General features: G+C 45.3%; 1 long non-coding RNA gene and 1 pseudogene across 1 annotated transcript in view; one reads left to right on the top strand and one right to left on the bottom strand.

The window, feature by feature from the left end:
* Positions 1–15,141, top strand: part of LOC108297804 — an 18,958-nt gene that overhangs the window by 3,522 nt on the left and 295 nt on the right. Inside the window, exon 2 of the long non-coding RNA XR_001822337.2 lies at positions 4,561–4,564. This is a non-coding gene — a long non-coding RNA (uncharacterized LOC108297804). The remainder of the gene's footprint in view (positions 1–4,560; positions 4,565–15,141) is intronic.
* LOC108297803 lies at positions 8,705–9,566 on the bottom strand (annotated as a pseudogene).

Below are 15,141 nucleotides of genomic sequence, written 5' to 3'. Positions count from 1 at the left end.
CTAACCTGCTGAGCCCTTGAAGGAAGTGGAGATGGTCCTTTTAGGGGTTTATGTGCTGGATTCCAGAAAACAGGCAAACAGGGTCAATACATGCATCTTTATTTTTGTGTCCATTTTAACCTGGTCAAGGAAAATTTCGACAAAAAGTCCACAGTACTGGACCAAGATGATCTCTGGCTGTGACCCTCTTGACGGGAGCACTTTCTGTTTTCTGAAAGAAAAGAAAGTGTCTCCGTTAAGAGGGTTACTGTCTGAGAAAAGCAACACTGAAGTTGATTCTGATCTTGGTAATACATTTGTAGAGCATACTTATAGTCAGACTTGGATATGGTGGGGTTTTGCTTTTGTTTTGTTTTATTCAAAGACAAAATATTTGTTGCCCAGGCTCGAGTGGGTGGAGCTTCCAGCCTAGATGTCTTGGGCTCAAGTGGTCATCTTTTATTTTTATTTTTGACATGGAGTCTCACTCTTGTTACTCAGCCTGCAGTGAATGTAGTGTCACTGTCTTGGCTCACTGCAACCTCAGCCTCCTGAGTAGCTGGGATTACAGGTTCATGCCACCACACCTATCTAATTTTTGTGTTTTTCTAGAGTCAGGGTTTGACCATGTTGACCAGGATCTTACCCACTTAGGCCTCCCAAAGTGCAATATTACAGGTGTGAGCTTTCACACCTGGCCGTGTCTCTGACCTTTCTGAACTAAGAAAGTATTCTTTTGCAATTTACCCTGAAATGTGAATGTTTAGGATATTTGCAACCACCACCACTCTAGTTTGGAGATTTTCATTACCCCACACAGGCTTATTCCCATGTGCAGTCAGTTCATTCCCCACTCCTCCACCCAGACCCTGCAGCCTCTCCGCATCTCTAGCTGTGGATCTGCCGCTTGTGGGCATGTCACCTAGGCCAGTCTTGAATGGGTGGCCTGTTGAAGATAATGGGTGGTCCTGGCTGTCTGCAGTGTGAATATTATCACTGAAGGGTGGTCCCTGGAGGGAAGCAGGAGGCTGGGAAAACTGGAAAGAACATCCTTTGGGAAGGGAGTGTGGCAGGCAGAGCCTGAGGTCTGGGAAGCTCATAGGGGTGGCAAACCCCATATTCCTCCTTGTGAACTGCAAGGCGACCCCCCTGAGGCACTTGAAGGAGTGAAGGCACCTGGACTGGGAACACCAGGGCCCTGCAGCAGTGCAGGCAGGATGAGCCTAGGGGAGAGGAGTACCAGGCATCGCTGGCTAGGGACAGTTTGGGTTTGATCTGGACAGAGCAGGTGTCTTCTGGAGAGAGAGCTCCTGAGATTTTCATTCTGGTCTCTGGCTGTCTTTCAGTCATGGAATCTTACCACAAAGACTCTCACCCAGGGCCACTTCATTTGGTTTCTAGAGCCCAGTGGTCCTTCCTCCTTGGAAACTTTTTGGGAAGTTTGGGATCTGTGAGGGCGTCTGCAAAATTATAGAAACTCCTAACAGTCCCTTCCCTTTGCTGCCATCTCCATGTTCCTACCCACCTTTGGAAGGAGACCCTTAACTGAATTGCCAAAGGGGCCTTCCCAGGGCAGGGAAACTCAGTTAAATTTGTGTTTCAGATCGACAGTACATTTGAGGGGTACTTGAAGTAGAAATGATTCGCTGTTTAGGTGTGGGCATTGGTTTTTCCCAGTTAGAGGTGTGAGCCACCACACCTCACTCGTATGTGTGTATTTCTGTTCATTTTATTGAGGAGCTTTTAAGGCCTATCCTGAGGTCTATCCCTGAGGATGTTAATGTGTGCAACAATATATATTCTTCAACATCTTAGATTCCATTTTGGATGGTAAATGTCACAGCGGTCCATTTGGACTGTGTGTCCTTGTACTGGAACTCAATAGAACACTTGGGTCAACATCCATTGCTGTTCTCTAGAAATCCAGCCCAATTCTCTTGGGTAAATATAAGGTATGTCTAGTAGGCGTGGCTTCTTCTCTTTGGGGATGAAACTGAGGAGGATTTACCCTTGACGAACAAGACTAACCTGCTGAGCCCTTGATGCAAGGAACTGGAGATGGTCTTTTTAAGGATTTATGTTCTGGGTTCCAGTAAACATGCAAACAGGGCCAATGAATGTGTCTTTATTTTTGTGTCCATTTTAACCTGGTAAAGGAAAATTTCAACGGAAAACCCAGAGTGCTGGAGCAAGATCTCATGCTGTGATGCTCTAAAGGAAAGCACTTTCTGTTAGAAAGAAATGAATGTGTTTTCCTTTAGAGAGTTGCCGTCTGAGAAAATCAACGTTGAAGTTGTGGCTAATCTTGGTAGCACATTTGCAGAGCATTCCTATAATTAGAGTTGGATGATGTTGGGGTTCTCTTTTCATTTTGCTTTTTTCTAAGGCTGGGTCTCTTACCCAGGCTATAGTGTGGTGGCATTTCCAACCTAGATCTCTTGGGCTCAAGTGGTCATCTTTCATTTTTATTTTTGACAAGGAGGCTTACTCTTGTCACTCAGCCTACAGTGAATGCAATGTCACTGTCTTGGCTCACTGCAACCTCAGCCTCCTGAGTAGCTGTGATTACAGGTTCATGCCACCATGCATATCTAATGTTGTATATTTCTAGAGTCAGAGTTTGACCATGTTGACCAGGATCTACCCACTTTGGCCTTCCACAGTGCCAGCATTGCAGGTGTGAGCTTTCACACCTGGTGATGTCTCTGATCTTTCTGAATTAAGCAAGTAATCTTTTGCAATTTACTCTGAAATGTGAATGTTTAGCATATTTGTAACTGCCACCACTCTAGTTTGGGGGATTTTCATCACCATAAAGAAACTTATACCCATGTGCAGTTGGTACACCCCACTCTTCCACCCAGACCCTGACAACCACTCTGCTTCTCTCCAGCTCTGGATCTACCTCTTGTGGGCATGTCACAGAGACAATATCTTGGATTCCATTTTGGATGCTAAGATGTCACAGCAGTCCATTTTGGACTGTGTGTCCTTGTACTGGAACTCAATAGAACACTTGGGTCAACATCCATTGCTGTTCTCTAGAAATCCAGCCCAATTCTCTTGGGTAAATATAAGGTATGTCTAGTAGGCGTGGCTTCTTCTCTTTGGGGATGAAACTGAGGAGGATTTACCCTTGACGAACAAGACTAACCTGCTGAGCCCTTGATGCAAGGAACTGGAGATGGTCTTTTTAAGGATTTATGTTCTGGATTCCAGAAAACTTGCAAACAGGGCCAACGAATGTGTCTCTATTTTTGTGTCCATTTTCACCTGGTAAAGGAAAATTTCAATGGAAAACCCAGAGTGCTGGAGCAAGATCTCATGCTGTGACGCTCTAAAGGAAAGCACTTTCTGTTAGAAAGAAATGAATGTGTTTTCCTTTAGAGAGTTGCCGTCTGAAAAAATCAACGTTGAAGTTGTGGCTAATCTTGGTAGCACATTTGCAGAGCATTCCTATAATCAGAGTTGGATGATGTTGGGGTTCTCTTTTCATTCTGCTTTTTTCTAAGGCTGGGTCTCTTACCCAGGCTATAGTGTGGTGGCATTTCCAACCTAGATCTCTTGGGCTCAAATTGTCATCTTTCATTTTTATTTTTGACAAGGACGCTTACTCTTGTCACTCAGCCTACAGTGAATGCAGTGTCACTGTCTTGGCTCACTGCAACCTCAGCCTCCTGAGTAGCTGTGATTATAGGTTCATGCCACCACATATGTCTCATGTTGTATTTTTCTAGAGTCAGAGTTTGACCATGTTGACCAGGATCTACCCACTTTGGCCTTCCACAGTGCCAGCATTGCAGGTGTGAGCTTTCACACCTGGCCATGTCTCCGACCTTTCTGAATTAAGCAAGTAATCTTTAGCAGTTTACTCTGAAATGTGAATATTTAGCATATTCACATCTCACCACTCTGGTTTAGGAGAAGTTTATCACCCCACAGAGGCTTATTCCCATGCGCAATCAGTTCCACCCCACTCTTCCACCCAGACCCTGCAGCCTCTCCGCATCTTTGTAGCTCTGCCACTTGTGGGTATGGCACATAGACCAATCTTGAATGGGTGGCCTGTTGAGGTTAATGGGTGGTCCTGGTTGTCTGCAATGTGAATTTTACCACTGAAGCCTGGTCCCTGGAGGGAAGCAGGGGGCTGGGAGAACTGGGCAGAACATCCTTTGGGAATGGAGTGGGGTGGGCAGAGCCCGATGTCTGTGAGGCTCACAAGGGTGGCAAACCCCATGTTCCTGAGAACTGCAACTTGACCCCCCTGGGGCACTGGAAGGAGTGAAGGCATCTGGACTGGGAAAACCAGGGCCCTACAGCAGTGCAGGCAGGATGAGCTGAGTGGAGAGGAGAGCCAGGTATCGCTGGCTGGGGACAGGTAGGGTTTGATATTACCTGTACTTGGGTATTTTTTCTCATTTTATTGAGGAACTTTTTTTTTTTTTTTTTTTTTTTTGAGACAGAGTCTCACTCTGTCACCCAAGCTGGAGTGCAATGGCGCGATCTTGGCTCACTGTAACCTCTGCCTCCCAGGTTCAAGTGATTCTCTTGCCTCAGCCTCCTGAGTAGCTGGGATTACAGGCGCGTGCCACCACACCCAGCTAATTTTTGTATTTTTTTAGTATAGACGGGGTTTCAACATTTTGGCCAGGCTGGTCTCGAACTCCTGACCTTGTGATCCACCCGCCTCGGCCTCCCAAAGTGCTGGGATTACAGGCGTGAGCCACCACGCCCAGCCTTATTGAGGAACTTTTAAGGCCTAGCCTGAGGTGTATCCTGGAGGATGTTTGTGTGTGTGGCAATATATATTCTTCAACATCTTAGATTCCATTTTGGATGCTCCCATCAGGACTGTGTGTCTCTGTGCTAGAACTGAAGTGGACACTTGGCTCAGACAAAATTCATTTGTTGTTTTCTATATATCCAGCCCAATTCTCTTGGTTAAACATAAGGTATGTCTACTGGGCATTGCTTTTTCTTGTTGGGAACCAAATTCAGGAGGATTGCTGCTGCTGCTGCCGCTGCTGCCGCTGCTGCTGCCTCTTCTTCTTCTTCTTCTGCTTCTGCTTCTGCTTCTTCTTCATATTTTGCGTTTTAGGTTTTGGGGTACATGTGAAGAACGTGCAGCATTGTTGCATAGGTACATACATGGCAATGTGGTTTGCTGCCTTCCTTCCTATCACCTATATCTGGCATTTCTCCCCATGGTATCCCTCCCCAACTTCCCACCCTCCACTGTCTCTCCTCTAGCTCCCCCCCCGCCCCACAGACCTCAGGATTGCCCTGTGATGAACAAGGCTAACCTGCTGAGCCTTTGAAGCAAGGAACTGGAGACGGTCCTTTTAGGGGTTTATGTTCTGGATTCCAGAAAACATGCAAATAGGGCAAATAAATGCATCTTCATTTTTGTGTCCATTTAAACCTGGTCAAAGAAGATTACAGTAGAAAATCCAGCGTGCTGGAGGAAGAAGATCCCAGGCCGTGACCCCCTGGAGGGGCGTGCTTTCTGTTGTTTGCAAACAAACAAAGCTCATCCCTCTAGAGTGTCACCGTTTGACAAGAGCAACGTTGAAGTTGATGCTGATCTCGGCAGTACATTTGCAGAGCATGCTTATAATCAGACATGGATGATGTTGGGGCTCTGTTTTCATTTTTCTTTTTTCAAGACAGGGTCTCTGTTTCCCAGGTTGGAGTGGGTGGCACTTCCAACCTAGCTCTCTTGGACTCGAGTGGTCCTCATTTATTTATTTATTCATTTCTGAGATGGAGTCTGGCCCTGTCACCCAGGTTGGAGTACAGTGGGACAGTCTCCACTCACTACAACCTCCGCCTCCCAGGTTCCAGGGATTCTCCCATCTCAGACACCCAGTAGCTGGGATTACAAATGCCCTCTACCACACCCTGACAGTTTTTGTATTTTTAGCATAGGCAGCGTTTCACCATGTTTGCGGGGCTGGTCTCAACTCTTGGCTTCAAGTGATTTGCCTCCTTGTCCTCCCAAAGTGCTGGGATGATAGGCATGAGCCACTGTACCCGGCCTTTTTTCCTGATTTTAAATATGGGACCCATCATGAATTTAGGTGTCACCCTTATGCCAGGACCATTGTAATCTCTGTCATTCCATTTATTTTTTATGTGTGCTGCCAAAGCAAGGACATATGTGTAGAAATTATTATTTAAAAAAAAATTTTTTTTTAACGGAGTCTCACTCTGTCGACCAGGCTGGAGTGCAATGATGTGATCTTGGCTCACTGCAACCTCCACTTCCTGGGCTCAAGTGATTCTCCTGTCTCAGCTGGGATGACAGGTGCCCTCCACCATGCCCAACTAATTTTTTCTTTTTTTATTTTCTGTAGAGATGGGGTTTCACTATGTTGGTCAGGCTGAGACTTCCTGACTTCGTGATCCGCCCGCCTTGGCCTCCCAAAATGCTGGGATTACAGGCCTGCGCCACCATGCCCGGCCAGAATTACTCTTTATGTGAGCATATGGTATATGGACTTTGTTGCTTTTGAGATAAGGTCTAAAACATACATGATGTATGAAGCAAGAAGATCTCAAGCTGTGACATTCCAGAGGGATGCACTTTCTGTTGTCTAAAAGAAAAGAAAGTGCTTTCCTTTAGAGTGTTACGGTTTGGGAAAAGCAACGTTGAAGTTGATGCTGATCTTGATAATACATTCGGGGTTCTGTTTTTTTCTCTTTTTTTCTTGTTTTTTTAAACCCAGGGTCTCTGTTGCCCAGGGTGCAGTATGGTGGTAATTCCAACTGAGAGCTCTTGGACTCAAGTGGTCCTCTATTTATTCATTTAATTTTGTTTTGAGATGGAGTTTGGCTCTGTCACCCAGGCTGGAGTGCAGTCGGACAATCTCCATTCACTTCAACCCCCACCCCCCAGATTCCAGTGATTCTCCCATCTTAGCCTCCCAAGTAGCCAGGATTACAGGCGCCCACCACCATGTCCTGCTAATTTTTGCATTTTTAGCAGAGACAGCGTTTCACCATGTTTGCTGGGCTGGTTTCAACTCCTGACCTCAAGTGATCTGCCTTCTGGGCCCTCCCAAAGTGCTGCAGTAGCAGAGCTGGGTGGGAGGATCCTTTGATTTTTAAGGCCATACCATGCAGTGATCATACCTTTGAATAGTTTCTGCACTCGAGTCTGGGCCAACATAGCAAGATCCTATCTCTTCAAAAACATAGATTACATGGCACCTGGTTACACAGACTTCATTTGGTGGGTCATTTCAAACCCTGGCCTGGAATCAAGCCAAACCATGTTTCCTTCACTAAGATAGTGAGTAAGGCTCCGAGTCCATCAAGTCTATTCTGCAATCCCCAATGGATGTCAATATTAATACCATTTCTTGCTGGGCATGGTAGCACGTGCCTGTAGTCCCAGCTACTCGGGAGGCTGAAGTGGGAGGATCGCTTGAGCCCAGGAGTTCTGGGCTGCAGTGCACTATGCCGATCCGGTGTCTGCACTAAGTTTGGCATCAATACGGTGACCTCCCGGGAGTGGGGGACCATCAGGTTGCCTAAGGAGGGGTGACCCCGCCCAGGTGGGAAACGGAGCAGGTAAAAACTCCGTGCTGATCAGTAGTGAGATCGTGCCTGTGAATAGCCACGGCACTCCAGCCTGGGCAACATAGTGAGACCCCGTCTCAAAAAAAAAAAAAAAAATATATATATATATAGCATTTCTTTTTGTTTCGGTTCACTCATGTCTTTTTAGTTTAATCTGCTTGTCTGTGACCCTGAAATTTGTTTTTCTCCAACCACTCACTGTCATTTCTCAGAATAGACCTACTATTTCTCCAGGAAGGTTAGTTGATTCAACCCTCCACCATTCATGCCAGTCCTGGTAAGTTCTTTTGACTGTAGCTACCCTGGTTATCCTGTTTTCTTTGGGTAACCATTCCAATGTACCATTCCAATGGGCTAAACCTCACATCTGAATGCCAATTGCTTGGTAAGATGTCAAATGTTTGATGTGACTGATACAAGAAACTTACGTAGGCAAGACGAGTCTCAGGCACAGTGATAAACGTAGCATGGGACAAATCCACATGCCCCTTGATGAACAAGGCTAACCTGCTGAGCCTTTGAAGCAAGGAACTGGAGATGGTCCTTTTAGGGGGTTATGTTCTGTATTCCAGAAAACATGCAGACAGGGCAAATAAACCTGTCTTTAGTTTTGTGTCCATTTTAACCCGGTGAAGGAAAATTCCAATAAAAAATTCACCGTTCTGAGCGAGGAGATCTCAGCCTGTGACTCTCTGGACAGAAGCACGTTCTGTTGTCTGAGAGAAATAGAAAGTGTTTCTGTTCAGAGGATTACTGTTTGAGAAAAGCAGCGTTGGAGGTGATGCTGGTCTTGGTGACTGTCTTTGCAGAGCATGCCTATAATCAGACTTGGATGGCTTTGAAATTTTGTTTTTGTTTTGTGTTTTTCTAAGACAGGGTCTCTGTTGCCCATGGGAGTAGGGTGGCTCTTCTAACTTCGATCTCTTGGGCTCAAGTGCTTTTCTCTTTTTGGGACAGAATCTTGCTCTGTAACCCTGGTTGGAGTACAGTGGCAGGAACTCCACTCCCGGGTTCAAGTGATTCTCCTGCCTCAGCCTCCCCAGTAGCTGGGATTACAGGCGTGCGTCACCATGCCTGGCAATTTTGTATTTTTAATAGCGATGAAGTTTCTTTCTTTTTTTCTTTCTTTCTTTCTTTTTTTCTATTAATCATGCCACATGATTTTTAATTACACATAAAGATCTAACATATCACCCAGGGACCATTTCACCCACTGCTCTCTTTGGCTGTCAGTCTTTTGTCTCTCTCCAGCAATGGTGAGACAGATACCCTTTCCTCGGGGAAGAGAAATCCATGGTTTCTTGCCCTTGCCAATAACAAAAATATTGGAAATCGAGTGGCAAAGCTGTTGCCATTGGCATCTTTCATGTGAACCACATCAAAAGATCCAGGGTGCGCCTCTCTGTGGGTGATCACACTAATTCTCTCATGTTAGCACCCCCAGTCACCATACACAAGTTACCAGTGTCAAACTTGATGAAATCAGTAATCTTGCCAGTCTCCAAATCAATCTGAATGGGATCAGGGATCATTCACCTTGATGAGGGGATCAGGGCAGCGGATGGTGCGAGCATCATGAGCCACCACATGAGGGATTCCTTTTGTGCCCACAAAGATTTTTCGTACTTGGCACGATTTGTACTTGGCCTCCTCGGGTGTAATACGATGTTACAGCAAAGCGACCCTTGGTGTCATAGATCAGACGGAAATTCCCTCCCGTCTTATCAATGCTGATGACATCCATGAAACCAGCAGGGTAGGTTATATCAGTTCGGATCTTGCCATCGATCTTAATGAACCGTTGCATGCAAATCTTCTTTACTTCATCTCCTGTCAGCGCGTACTTAAGTCTGTTCCTTAGGAAAATGATGAGGGGGAGACACTCTCTCAACTTGTGAGGACCGGTGGATGGACAAGGAGCAAACACACCGGTCAATTTATTCCAGCATCCAATGCTTTGGAACTGTCACCCGCTTCAGATGCTTCTTGGGACCACGAGCCATGGCTGCATTAGGCAAGGAAAGAGGACCTCCGTCTTCCGGTGAGCGTAGAAATTGGGGCACGATGAGGTTTCTTGAGGAGCTTTTATAGTATAGCCTGAGGTGGTCTATCCTGGAGGATGTTTGTGTGTACAACAGTATATATTCTTTAGCATCTTAAATTCCATTTTGGATGTTCTGATCGGGACTGTGTGTCCCTGTGCTGGAACTTAAGTGAACACTTGGCTCAACGTCCATTGCTGTTCTCTAGAAATCCAGCCCAGTTCTCTTGGTTAAATATAAAGTATATGTAGTAGGCATTTCTTTTTATTTCTAGAGAGAAAAGTCAGGAGGATTGCCCCATGATTATCGAGGCTAACCTGCTGAGCCTTTGAAGTATGGACTTGGACATTGTCTTTCTAGGGGTTTATGTTCTGGTTTCCAGCAAACATGCAAACAGGGCAGATAAATGCATCTTTATTGTATTTGTCTATTTTAATCTGGTCAAGGAAAACTCCAACAAGAAACCCACCATGCTGGAGCAGGAACGTCTCAGGCCGTGACCCTCTACAAGGAAGCACTTCCTGTTGTCAGAAAGAAAAGAAAGTGCATCCTTGTAGAGGATTACTGTTTGAGAAGAGCAATGTTGAACTTGATGCTGATGGTTGTGCTACATTTGCAGAGCATGCTTATAATCAGACTTGGATGATGTGTTGGGCTTTTGTTTTTGTTTTTTTCCTTCTTTCTTTCTTTCTTTTCTTTCTTTCTTTCTTTCTTTCTTTTTTTTTTTTTTTTTTTTTTTTTTTTTTTTTTTTTTTTTTTTTTTTTTTTTTTTTTTTTTTTTTCTTTTTTCTTTTTTTTTTGAGACGGAGTTTTGCTCTATTGCCCAGGCTAGAGTGCAGAGGCTTGATCTCAGCTCACTGCAACCTCTGCTGCCCAGTTCAAGTGTTTTTCCTGTCTTAGCCTCCCAAGTAGCTGGGACTACAGGCACACGCCACCATTCCTGGCCAATTTTTGTATTTTAGTAGAGATGGGGTTTCACCATGTTGGTCAGGCTGGTCTCAAACTCCTGACCTCAGGTGATCCACCCGCCTTGGCGTCCCAAAGTGCTGGGATTATAGACATGAGCCACCGCGCCTGGCCTGTTTTGTTTTTTCTAAGACAGGGTCTCTACTGCCTAGGCTGGAGTCTGCTGGCACTTCCAACCTAGATCTCTTAGGCTCACATGGTCCTCTTTTTTGAGACAGAGTCTCCATCTGTGACCCAGGCTGACATGCAGTTGTAGGAACTCCAGTCACTGGATCCTCTGCCTCCTGGGTTCAAGCCATTCTCCTGCCTTAGCTTCCCAAGTAGCTGAGATAACAGAGATGAGCCACCTTGCCTGGCTAATTTTTGTACTTTTATTATTGATTGATGTATTCATTTTTGAGACAGAGGCTCGCCCTGTCCGCCAGGCTGGAGGGCAGTGGCACAATCCCAGGTTCAAGTGACTCTCCTGCCTCAGCCTTTCAAGTAGCTGAGGTTGCAAGTGCATGCCACCATGCCCCGCTAATTTTTGTGTCCTTTTCAGTAGAGATAGGGTTTCAATATGTTGGCCAAGTTGGTCTCCAACTCCTGACCTTCAGTGAGCACATGGACAGGAAAGAAGAGATCAAGGCCTGTTCTTTGTTTCCATCTTTGGCTTTTTGAGAGTCTCACTCTGTCGCCTGGGATGAAGTGCAGTAGTGTAACCTCACCTCACTGCAACCTCTGCCTCCTGGGTTCAAGCAGTTCTTTTTGTTCTGTTTTTGGAGCCAGCGTCTTGCTGTGTCTGCCAGGCTGGACTGCAGTGGTGTGATCTGAGCTCACTGCAATCTCAGCTTCCCAAGTAGTTGGGATTGCATGCACGTACCCACCTGTCAGATTTAAAAAAATATATTTTTAGACACAGTTTCACCATGTTGGCCAGACTGTTCTTAGGTGATTTGCCTACCTAGGCCTCCCAAAATGGTGGGATTATAGGCATGAACCACTACACTCAGCCTTTTTTTCTAATGTCGAACATGGCACCCATCGTGAATTTGGGTGTCACCTCTGTGCAAAGGCCTTGGTAATCTCTGTCATTCCATTCACGTTTTTATGTGTGTTGCCAAAGCAAGCAGTTACATGTAGGAAGTGTTCTTCATGTGAGCTTATAGTATATCCTCAAAAAAAAAGAAAAAACTTTTTTTTTTTGGTCAGGATCTCAAAAGTACACGATGTGTATTTCATTATACAATCTTATATAATTATAGACACACAAAATAGTCTTCTACACACAGAGAATATTCTTACATCACTTTGAGGTTGTGTGTGTTTGTGTAAGTCTTTTTAACTTTTTTGAGACACAGCGTGGTTATATTGCCAAGGCCAGTGTGCAGTGGTGCCATCTCTGATCACTGTCACCTCCACCTGCCACCTCAGCCTCCTGGATTAGTGTCCGTAAGTGAACACCACCACACTTGGCTACGTTTTGTATTTTTTGTACAGATGATGTTTCACTATGTTGCCCAGGCTTGTCTCAAACTGCTGAGCTCAAGTGGTCCTCCTGCCTCAGCTTCCTAAAGTGCTGGGATTAGAGATGCGAGCCACCGCAACACACCCATACTTGTGTATTTTTGTTCAAATTGTACTGAGGAGCTCTTACAGCATAGTCTGTAGTCTGTCCTGGAGGATGTCTGCGTGTGCGACAGTGTATTTTCTTCAACATTTTAGATTCCATTTTGGATGCTCTCATCGGGACTGTGTGTCCCTGAGCTGGAACTCAAGTGAAACTTGGCTCAACATCCGTTGCTCTTCTCTAGAAATCCAGCCTAATTCTCTTGGTTAAAGATAAGGTATGTCTAGTATGCATTGTTCTTTCTCTTTGGAGACAAAACTCAGGAGGATTGCCCCTTCATGAACAAGGGGTCACCAGCTGAGCCTTGTAAGCAAGGAAGTGGAGATGGTCCTTTCAGGGGATTATGATCTGGATTCCAGAAAACATGCAAACAGGGCCACTAAATGCATCTTTATTTTTGTGTCCATTTTAACCTTGTTGCACAAATTCCAACAAAAAACCCATTGTGCTGGAGCAAGAATATCTCATGCTGTGACCCTCCCGAGAGAAGCACTTTCTGTTTGAAAGAAAAGAAGTCGCTTCCCTCAGGGGGGTTACTGTTTGAGAAAAGCAACGTTCAAATTGATGCTGATCTTGGTAAGACATTTGCAGGGCATGCTTATAATCAGACCTAGATGGTGTTGGGGTTCTGTTTTTGTTTTGTTTTTTTCTAAGACAGGGTCTCTCTTGCCCAGCGTGGAGTGTGATGGCACTTCCAACCTAGATCTCGGGCTCAAGTGGTCCTCTTTTAATTTTATTTTTTATTTTTTGAGACGGAGTCTCACTCTATCACCCAGGCTGGAGTGCAGTTACAGGATCTCCACGCACCACAACTCCTGCCTCCCAGGTTCAGCAATTCTCCCACCTCAGCCTCCCAAATAGCTGGGATTATAAGCACCCACCACCACACCCTGTTAATTTTTGTATTTTTGGCAGACAAATGGTTTCACCATGTTGGCCAGGCTGGTGTCAATTCCTGACCTCAAGTGATCCTCCTCCCTGGCCTCCCAAAGTGGTGGGATTACAGGTGTGAGCCACCGTGCCTATCCTCTTCAACATTTGAGTTTTCATTTTGGATGCTCCCATTGCAGTGTGTCCCTGTACTGGAACTCAAGTGAACACTTGGCTCAACATCCATTGCTGTTCTCCAGAAATCCAGCCCAATTTCTTGGTTAAATATAAGGTATGTTTAGTAGGCATTGCTTCATCTCTTTGACAAAACTCAAGATGCTTGCCCCTTGATGAACAAGGCTAACCTGCTGAGCCTTTGAAACAAGGAACTGGAGATGGTCCTTTTAAAAGGGCTTATGTCTGGGTTTCCAGAAAACATGCAAACAGGGCCAATATGTGCATCTTTATTATTGTGTCCATTTTAATCTGGTCAAGGAAAATTTCCACAGAAAACCCAGAATGCTGGAGCAAGATCTCATGCTGTGACCCTCCAAAGGAAAGCACTTTCTGTTGTCTATAAGAAATGAATGAGTTTTCCTTTAGAGTGTTACCGTTTGAGAAAAGCAACGATGAAGTTGATGCTGAATTTGGTAATACCTTTGCAGAACATGCTTATCATCTGGCTTGGATGATGGTGGGGTTCTTTTTTTTTTTTTTTTTTTTTTAAAGATAGGGTCTCTGTTGCTCAGGTCGGAGTGTGGTGACACTCCTAATGTAGGTCTCTTGTGCTCAAATGGTCCTCTTTTTTGGGACAGAGTGTTGCCCTGTGAGCCAGGCTGCAGTGCAGTGGCTCAACCTCAGCTCACTGCAACCCCCGCCTCCCAGTTTCAAGGGATTCTCCTGCCTCAGATTTCTGAGTAGCTAGGAATACAGGTGACTAACACCACGCCTGGCTAATATTTGCATTTTTCTTTCTTATTTATTTACTTTTGATACGAAGTCTTGTTGTCACCCATCCTGGAGTGCAGTGGCAGGATCTTGGCTAACTGCAACCTTTGCCTCTTGGGTTCCAGCAGTTCTTCTGCCTCAGCCTCCCAAGTAGCTGGAATTACAAGTGTCCACCAACACACCTGGCTACGTTTGTTTAAGGGGAGGATGGGTTTCACCCTGTAGTTTAGGCTGGTCTCTAGCCCCTGAGCTCTTAAGTGAGTTGCCCGCCTTGGCCTCCCAAAGTGCTGAAAATGGAGGTGCGAGCCACTTCGGCGAGCCACGAACACCTTTTACATGCTAGAAATTATTCTGGCACTGGTTTCTACATAGAACCTCACCTGGGGTCAGGTGGAATTGAAGGGGACACTAGTGTCCCTTGATAATGGGATGTGCACTGCTTACCAGGAGCACAGAGGTGAAGTGCATGGGATTTGAATTTTCATTGGGTAAATGAAGCTGAAATTATGCGTGCATGATCAGCTTACATATGCAACAAGATGTGTGTTTGCGGCAGTGTACATTCTTCAACATCTTAGATTCCATTTTGGATGCTCCCATCTGGACTGTGTGTCCCTGTACTGGAACTTGAGTGAACACTTGGCTGAAAATCCATTGCTGTTCTCTAGAAATCCAGACTAATTCTCTTGGCCAAAGATAAGGTATGTCTAGTAGGCATTGCTTTTTCTTTCTGGAGTCAAAACTCAGGAGGATTGCTCCTTGGTGAGCAAGGGTAACCTGCTGAGCCTTGGAAGTGAGAAACTGGAGATGGTCCTTTTAGGGGTTTATGTTCTGTATTCCAGGAAACATGCAAACAGGGCCAGTAAATGCATCTTTATTTTTGTGTCTGTTTTAACCTGGTCAAGGGAAATTCCAGCAAAAACCCCAGAGTGCTGGAGCAAGAAGATCCCAGGCTGTGACGCCCTGGAGGGGCGTGCTTTCCGTTGTTTGTAAACAAACAAAGCACATCCCTCTAGAGTGTCACCGTTTGACAAGAGCAATGTTGAAGTTGATGCTGACCTTGGTAACACAGTTTCAGAACATGCTTATAGTCAGACGTGGATGATGTTGGCGTTTTGTGTTTGTTCTGTTTTTTTTTTTTTT

This window comes from Cebus imitator, unplaced genomic scaffold (genome assembly GCF_001604975.1).
Source record: "Cebus imitator isolate Cc_AM_T3 unplaced genomic scaffold, Cebus_imitator-1.0 Scaffold846, whole genome shotgun sequence".
Taxonomy (NCBI): domain Eukaryota; kingdom Metazoa; phylum Chordata; class Mammalia; order Primates; family Cebidae; genus Cebus; species Cebus imitator.
Note: the sequence above shows the minus strand (reverse complement) of the source record. Positions and strands in the feature narration are given on the sequence as shown.